Source organism: Polyergus mexicanus, unplaced genomic scaffold (genome assembly GCF_030449975.1).
Source record: "Polyergus mexicanus isolate NDT 795.1 unplaced genomic scaffold, iyPolMexi1.0 SCAF_6, whole genome shotgun sequence".
Classification (NCBI taxonomy): domain Eukaryota; kingdom Metazoa; phylum Arthropoda; class Insecta; order Hymenoptera; family Formicidae; genus Polyergus; species Polyergus mexicanus.
The window spans coordinates 5,868,025-5,875,600 of NW_027223326.1; positions in this window are offsets into that span (position 1 = coordinate 5,868,025).

The following is a 7,576-nucleotide window of genomic DNA, read 5'->3' on the forward strand; positions in this document are numbered from 1 at the left end:
GTGTTAAATCAGGATTCCGCGAAAACAAGTACATTATTAGTTTATCGACTTTATGGAACACTTTGCCTATCGAGCCACATTCCGGCAAGTCATCAACAGTTTTTGTCTCTTTATATCGCTGCACCCACTTACTGACGAATGATTTCGACATCCTCATGTACTTAGCAGCCGCTGCATGAGATATTTTCGAACCTTTCGGGTGGATATAGAGGAACACAGCCTCGTAGCGCAACGCGTACGCGGCACTCATATCGCTTTACGTGTTTCTCTGACAAAAATTCAATGTCAACTGAATCTTTCTTGACAACGCAAAGAGCAAATGCTCTATCTACTCACGAAAGAATTACAGCAATATTTTTTACCAACTGCTAGTTATGCCGAACACGCTCTTACTTGACTGACTGAAGCGTTACAATTACTGCAATTGATTTTATAAGCGACATTGCTGTGCGAAGCTTTAGGAAGAGTGTCTTTGTAAACTCTAATGTAACTATGTAGTTTATTGAGATTAAAATAGACAATTTGACATTAAGATTCCTCGTAATATTATGTTACGTCCTGCTGATTCCACAATTCCTTCCTTCCGCGAAATTGCGGCAAGGATCGTCAATAAATACAAGCCTTTCGATAAATGGAACATCTTGCACCATAACGTTTTAAACTTTAAACATTTCATCATTTATCAGTAAATATATCTATGAGTAACCGTGAGAAAAAAACAAGAAGAAATCACGCCAATCAATAGATATTCCATATATAGAAAAACTTTCCAGCGAAAGAACAAATAAACAGCGAAACGACGACGAAATCACCTTACAAAATATCTCACAAAATAACCGCATCATCATCGATAGAAATCATAGGAAAATAAGACCTTTGCTATTTACCTCAGAATTACGAGCGCAAAGCCCGCTGGAAAATGATTCAACCCTCGATCTATCAACGAACTATAAAAAGGGAGCTCGCGAGATCCACACATTCAATTCACTTCAGTGCAGTTTTTCACCTAGTTTTCGGCAATTAGTCTGTCAGAAAAGACATTCATCACAGTTTTTCATCAGAGTCACCCGGCTAACGAGTCAGTCCGTTAGTAAGCAAATTATTCAGCAAGTCAATCTCTAAGTCAATTAGTTAGTCAGTTCTCAGTGCAATTATTAAAAATCGCTTACATCGCAAACTGTGACCAGTGTCCTATTCAACGCCATCTGTCTTGACCACAAACGACAATTTGCGAGTTAAGCTGCCTGTCTTCTATCACTACTTAAAAAGGAGTAAATCGCTACCAATCAATTTTCCTTTACGCGAATTCCAACTAGGAATTATTACTTATCATTTTCTATGTGTAAAAGATCACTTTGCACATTTCGATCAAGCGACTTCATTCGCGAACCAAGTACATACATCGAGTTTATCGCAGAACTCGGAAGACGTTGACTCGCGCATCCGCGAATTCAATTCTCATCGTTAGTTTAGAGAGTAGTAAGAATAAAATTAACAACATAATTTAAAGACCTCTTTGTGTATTTACTCATTCAATAACCCATTTCCACACTGACTTACTTTTACACTTTGTTTTTATATTCTTTCTAAAAGATAATCAAAGATATTGTATTTACCAGTATATACAGCCAGAGTTCTAATCTTAACGATAGAGCCTTTTCCAAATCAAACTGGCTGATATCCCCCGAACCATTGTAACACCCGCGGAGCGATAAGTTCAATCACACAAACACACTCACACTCACGATTAATGTTATCACCTTTTATAAATATATAACATGTATTCGAACTTTCACTTTTCTTAATGAATAAAATTATATTTTTACTCAAATAATTAACTATTTCTCGACCTCTCTCTCTCATTCCCAGCGAAAAGATTGCACAAAGTCCATAAAAGGGATTAAATTCCCTGACCGAAAAGAGATCACCGAGCGAACGTCTGAATAAATAGTGCAATAGCAACCGGAACGGTCGTTTACCTGGCTTTCAGACTTAAGATTTCGTTCGACCCGATTCTTACCTCGCAAGGCGTCTAATTTCGGGATAATTAGAATAGTTGTTGCGCCCTTCCATTGACTCACCTTCCTTCGAGTCTGGACGTAACAATTAATATATCGCTCGGATATAGAGAGAACATACGATCTAGTGAAATACAAAATGACCTCGCTCTTCGTTTCCTGTTTAATATTTGTTTCTCTATTTTTCGACTTATTGAATCTTTTGAGACGTGCGTGAGCAGTTTGAGAAATGAGCTTCAATGGATAATCATTGTCGAGAAGAACTTTTATAATCTATTCAATATTCTTGGAGTGAAAGTTTGGATGTGAGAGTAAAAATGCTCTGTCAATGAGGCCAATAATTGTGTCTCTTTTCTGACAAGTAGGATGTTGAGAGAAGAAGTTCAGATATCTCTCCGAAAAAGTTGGCTTATGAAACCAATTATACCATATATTATACGATTGTTATTTAAAATCATAGTGAAATCCAGAAAATTTAATCTGTTGTTTGTTCCTATTTCCAATGTGAATTGTAACTTGGAGTTAAGTGAATTGAAAATATTCAATGTATAATTGATTAAAGAAGACGGGACAGCAAGAGCAATATCATCTCCATATCTAAAGCAAAATGGAGGGGTGAACTTTAATGACCCAAACGCTTTTTTCTCTAAATTTTGCAGTACAATATCCGCGACAATATTCCGACTGAAATTTTTTCCTAACTGTAATAGGCTTTGTATATTCTTGGGGATAATTGTCGATGATAACTTAATGAACTTTCTTAAACACAATCCAAACCTAATCCTTACAAGAGCCGATAAGGGCAACGTTACTGTTGCTCTTGACAAGGATAAATATCTAAAGAGTGTTGAAGAATTACTCAAAGATACGGAGACATACATCGTTCTTAAAAAAGATCCTATCAAAAAATTGGCTTCCGGTTTACACGATTTGTTGACGAAATGGAAAAATTCCTAATTCATTTTGGCTTTAAAATATAGATCGTTGTTGTGTAGTGATGGGGTTTTACCAAGAGCCTATTGAGAAAAAAGTTATACTAATGGTAACAAAAAAATAAAATTATTCACAAATAGTCGTTTTTAATTAGACAATTTTGTTAAAATGGCAAAATGTAATACTTTTTTTTATTAGACAAGCAAAATTTGGTAAACCTTTTGAATTAATAAAACGATATTATTTGGTTAATCACATTTTGTAAATAGAGTAATATAAAGTTTGGTCACAGTTACAAAATAAATTATTTTTTAGTAATTTCAACAAAATAATCTATTATGATATAAAACATTTTTGTTAAATGTATGAAGGAATGATATGATACAGAATTAACCATATAATTTTTTAATAAATATTTAAAGTTGGTTAGTATTACTAAATATTTTGTACGGATAATAGCTCTGGTTCGACGCATGCATGTCATTGCATGTTTATGTATTGCGTTAGGAAAAGTGTCTAGAAGCTTCTGATATAAGATATTACAATAATTTGAAGAGATAGTTATATATATAAATTACACAAATTTATTGTAAGACATGGAATTTAATAATATGTTTTACGTAATATAATTAATATATACAAATAAAAAACAATAAAATTACATTAAAATTTAATACTGCAAATATATTTAAAGAAAAATCATTAAATAGGGAAAAGTAAGTAAAACCGGGTGCCTTTTTGGATTCGTCTTCCTACAAAAAAACAGAGAGTACAAAAAATTTTGCCGACCGTTAGTAGTCTTTAGTGAACTAAAACTACTTGAACTAATGAACTTAAACTATAAGAAAATAAAGCTAGTTGCTGAAAAAAAAGTTTGGTTACCAAGAATAACAAGATTTTGTGGAAAAATCAAAGTACCTGGTTTTATCCTACCGGTAGGGTCAAATCAGATACCCATTTAAAAATATGCAAAACACTGTGTAATTACAAAATCTAGATTTATTTTAATCAAAATACAATATAAAGATGTATTCTATTGACAAGAATCACAAATAAAGATATCCTCTTGTTCGACATTGCTGCAGGACTTCCTTATTTAACTTTTTAACTTTAGAAATCTTAAAAAGCTTTTTTTAGTGGTTTCTTTTTCTGAGCGTTAGTTTTCGTTTTCAACTGTTTTTTGTAACGACACGAAGTCAGAATAAGGAAATCATCCTGACACTTGCATTCTCATCGGCTAGGTAATCGCCAATTTTTTTGATTGTATCGGCGTTGCGAGTCGTTCGAGACTTCGGCTCTCGTTCATCGTCTTTAAGTGATTCGCGACCTTCGCGAAAACGTTTATGCCAATCGAAAACTGTTGCTCGGGATAAACACTCATCGCCGTAGACTTTTTTCATCGATTCGAATGTTTTTGTGGCATTTATGCCTGATTTAGCATGGAATTTTAAGATTCTACATTGTTCCATTATAATTTTCCGACACAATTTTTTTAGGGCTGTCATGTGAAATGTCATAACTCCAGCCATTTTACGTGGCACAGCGTTCAAACTTCGCTTGACGTATTAAAAACATTCCCACCTTTCTAACGATATATAATTCCGACAGCGCCACGCGTTTAGGCGGGAGATATAAAGTCTGGGTGGAAAATTGTCGGACTGTATATATATATATATTTAAAAGTATGTAAACCCCACCTGCAATGGTAAAAACATAATAGTGAACTGTGGACTGATGTTGTTGAACATTGGGAAGTCGACTTGCTAGAATAAAGGATATGACTATATGGGATGGAAATGTTCATCTATTTTTTACGAAATGGCCAATTTTGAAACATCCGCAGAGTTACACATTAATAAATATTTTTAGCAGTAGTATTGTTATTTCGAAGAGTTCGTAGAAGTCACGTGACTGATCATTTTTAACAATTTTTACAGATCGAATCTGATTATGCTGCATAATTCGAAAACGTGCTCTCTATATACAATAAATGGTCAGAATTTTCAAAAAAAATATATACTCTCATGAAAACTGAAATTAAAGACACAGTATATAGAGAACAACTAAACTAAATAAATGAAAATATATCAGAAGATAATAAAAAAAACTAACATTTCTTATTACTATTCAATTTATTCCATTTATTTATTCAATGCCATCAAATTCTATCTATTTTTCAATTCAGTCATTCAATTCTATTTACTACTTTATTATCATACTCTAATAGTAAAATACATATATTTCGTAATGTCTTTTTTAAAAGAAAAAAATATTAGACTCCTAAAATTATTGCCAGCATTATATGTACCCCAACAATAATTATTAATTCGCAAGGGTAGAAGGACCATCAAGCCTACAATAACTGAATCGTTAAATTCTTTTATTTTATTAGTAAATGTAAGTATTATTTTTATATTTTTCTATATTTTACGTAAAATAATTTTGAAGCTGTAGTTGAGTTGGAAGTAATGTTTATTTCTTCTTATTCCAGAGTCCTGCTGATCTTGAACATAATATTGAACGTCAAAGAAACAGAGCTACTGCGCTAAATGATGCAACCATTTATTATTTTCATAGGACATGACGCTAGTTCAATTAACGCATACTACGGTTGCGTCGATAAAATATTATATAAAATTGAAAGTGCTCTCAAAGCTATCGACATAAACTACAAGTGCTTTTTTGTACTGTCTGTCTGTTATCCTGACATACAAAATGTTATACAAAAATGTTTGTAAAAATAAAAATGAAATGACAACTGAGTACGACACCGATGTGATAAATCTAAAAGTTGTATCCATCGAAAAAGAATTTGGTAAAATGTAAAGATTGCAATTATTTTGAGGTTACGATACTATATTATGATACATGAGATACTAAGCTATTTGTTTTTGGTTTTTATTTTAAAAATTTCCTAAATAGTTATGTAAACAAGACAATTACGTTCTCACAATTTATATGTTTTGATATCATATTTATTTTTCAAATAATATTTTTCTATTAATATAATATTTATTCTATTAATATAATAATATTTTTCTATAGTATTTTTCATTTATCTGTTTAACAAATATATATGTCTGTCAAGCGTGCAAAATAAATTTGGATTCTATAAAGAAACTGATGAAACGTTTAAAACTGCAACATAGTTTTAGTGTTTTTGACAAATATATTTGCAAGCAACCCTTGTGCGTTCAAGAATTTCAATTTGCGCTTCGTTTTGAAAAACATTGATTACAAGATCATTCTTTTGATGGATACAATTGCGAAGAACAATATATACATACCTTTCCAAATGCGATAAAATTACAGTCAGTTCATGTGCCAAATATTGATTTAGAAAATAGAGACAATAGCGCACGCGTTAATGCAGACGAAAAATTAACGAATACCTTCGATTCTTTTAAGTTTAAAGAAATACAAGAAGCTACTGCTTCTTCGTTATCATAATAATAATATTATATAATAATATTATAATTCTATGACGCGACAACATGTATAGATAGTTGTCACTTCAAATTTAGTGGAAAATATTATGAGCATGATAGAAAGCAAAGTGAACCAAAGTTTGAATACTTTACAGACTGCAAGAGTTATGAAACAAGAATTGCCATTCTTTTTTAATCAATGTAAAAATCTTTTCTGCGGCCTGGATACAGAATATAAGAGAATACAATATTTTTTACAAAATGACTATTATATAGAACCTGTTTCTTATATAATTGGGCAAACTATGGAAAGTATAAAAATTAACAATATTTTCACCCTAATTCCTAATCCATCCTAATGTCACAGGCCAATTTATTTCTGTAATGAAAGTCCTAAAGGCAATATTTGAAATACCTAATATTTTAAAAGATATATTAGATTATATGGAACAAGTGACAATGATTTACAAGTAATATAGTTCAATCAAAGTTGTGGAAACATTTAAGAGGATGCCAGAGCGATGGGCGAACTCCGACGGGTAAACGCCCTCATCTAAGTGTAACTAAAAGTGTCGGTATATTACCAATTTATAGTTACATTACCGATATCATTATGTAGAGTAATGGAGTCAAGGATATGTGCATATTTTAGAAAGAACAATAAAATATAAGCTTTTCGCATTGTGTTAAATATGTAGAGACAGAAAATATGTTGAATTTCTACTCTATTTCTGTTCTATCGTCTCGTCGAAGCAACGACTTTATATAGATATCTGTTTGTGTCGCATAAATATTTTGAATACAGAGCTATAATATTGCTCATATATTATCTCTTTTGATTTTATTATAATATATATGTATGTATGTATATATGTATGTATGTATGTATGTATGTATGTATGTATGTATGTATGTATGTATGTTTGTATATATGTATATATATATATATATATATATATATATATATATATATATATATATAAGCATTTCTATATACAGAATATATTTAAAATAAAATTATTTATTTAATATTTTTGTTTATTTTTATTTATTTAAACTATTTTTGTACTATTTTTAAGATGGATGATGATCGTCAATAAATTAAAAAAATATAATATAATTATTAAAGAAATGATTATGTGCAAGTTCATCCTTTTTTATATTTGTAAGTTTAGAAATGAGATTGTGTAACTTTAA